This window comes from Camelina sativa, chromosome 8 (genome assembly GCF_000633955.1).
Source record: "Camelina sativa cultivar DH55 chromosome 8, Cs, whole genome shotgun sequence".
Lineage (NCBI taxonomy): Eukaryota > Viridiplantae > Streptophyta > Magnoliopsida > Brassicales > Brassicaceae > Camelina > Camelina sativa.
The window spans coordinates 9,810,397-9,812,682 of NC_025692.1; positions in this window are offsets into that span (position 1 = coordinate 9,810,397).

Consider the following 2,286-nt stretch of genomic DNA (forward strand, 5'->3'; position numbering starts at 1 on the left):
TTTTTTTTTTTTTTTTTTTTTTTTTGAATATTGCATTTACATTTAATTTTCTCATGGATGGTTAATGTGCCTTCACCGCTTTTAGGAAGGGTTGCTTCTGGTATCATTCCCATCAATGTTTTGTTACTTAACGTGGGAGAAAACTCGTTTATTCGACTCCATAGCTACCTAGTTATGGCCGACTTTGTATATTCACACGAAGCACACCTAAAAGTGTGATATCTAAATGATTATTATACGGTCGCTTGTAATAACAGCTGCCTTTTATACGTGATTTACAACTTCATGGACTCATGTTCTTGAGCTCCTAGTGGATACGTCCTTGGGCCATGACCGTCTCTTTTTGTTGCGGTACGTTTTCCAGCTGTCCATTCATTCTTTATAGGGGGAACGCAATGGTCGACGTCATGGTGAAGCCTCTCTTCCACCGGCACAACTAATTAGCCTGACCAGGAGGTAAGAAATCGAATCTACTCGATCCAACTTCAGCGAGATGGAAAGTTTGATGGTTGTATGGTGGAGTGGTTCGCATCAAGATAATACTTGTGGAGCTAAGTTTCTAAGTTCCATTTTTATTCTGATATTGTAACATGAACCGTTTTAAACTAACGATGCACTTGTTGTAAAACTGTAATTTTTCGAATAAATTTTATATTTTGTTAAAAAAACAAAATAAAATAAATAACAGCTGCCTATATCTATGAGTCGCGTATCGTAAATTCGTAATCTACGCATATAATGTCCAACTGGTGAAAGGACTAAAAGAGTTGTAATTATAAGTTACTTACTTGTCCCTATGTTGTTTGGAAAATAAGTGATATTCCTTGCTTAGTTGCTTTAGAGAGGAACCACATATTCTACTAATTTAATTCGACTGGCGATGATCTTTCTGTATGGATTTGTTGGTAAATTTAGAAAAGCCGAGAGGAGTTTCATTTCATTTTCATCAGGTCCACCGAACAACGTTATCGAAAAAGATAAGGAAGATACAAATACAAGTGATCGGCCCATATCGTCGTCGTTGCTTTTGACATCTTTATATGTATTTTTAGCATTTTATGTATTTGACATCATGGAGAAAAAAAACCTATTGACTATAAAACAGAATCATTTATAAGTCAGACTATTAGTTCCAATCATAACCAATATAAAGTGCATATTTCAAATTATGATAAACATGGTAGTTGAAAAAAATAATCACTAGAATATAATACTAGTAACTTACGTTATCATCATATTAGAACTTAGAAGTCGTAAAATATAATAATGATGTGCACAACTTGTTGGTCTACAAAGTCGTTCTACAAATGGCCAAGGCTATTTAATTGTAAGTCATAAAATAGACATACGTAGTTTGTTGACTTTTTAAAAGCCACCTTTTTAGAATTAATCTATCGAGTAATGAACAAACCAAAATCTGATTAAATGTTAAATCAGCTTTCTGATATGATATAACTCTTATCTTTAGAATTCAGTGGGAAATAAACAAAACTTATGTTTAGAAAGAATGATCAAATACCAATTTAATACGTTTTCTGAGTCTAATGTTCATTCCACTATAAATTAAACAATTGTTAAAAGACGGCTAAAACGTTTATGAAGAGTCCATTATTGTATCTTGTGTTACGTTAACCCCAATGCCAAGTCATGATATGTTTTGCCCATTATTTTTTCATGAAATTAAGCCTTTTATTCATATTTTTGTATATTGTTAATGAAAGTATTGAATAATGATCTTAAGCTCAAAATTAAAATTAATTCGTACCTAACAAGTAACAACATTATAAAATATTTGATATATGCGCATCCGTGAATTACATTTTTTCTATTCGTCAAAGAGTTTTCAACTAATTAAAGTACCATATCTATACATTAATCACATAAAAACAAAAGAATCAATCTATTATTCTCAAGTAAAGTCAGCGTAATTTGTTTTTTGGTTTGAGTCAAAAGATATAAAAAAATGTAATTATGATGCCAACTTCACGCCCTAACAGCTTAGTCATCGTTTTGCTTAAAACGTACACAAAGTCACAAACTCCTGAGACATGGGCTCGTGGCTTTGTCGATTTCTATTTTTATTTTAATGTAATTTACCTTTTCACCCTCCTTTCCACAATTAATTACACAATCTACCACTAGTAAACAGTATTGATACCCTCTCTAACTAGGAGTCCTCGTTGGCGTCGTAGTCCAATTCATAAACATTGGGGCAAAACGTGTAAGACACGTAAATTATAGGGGTTAGAAAACAATTTTTGCCCTAAAACAAAAGGAGCAAAGGAT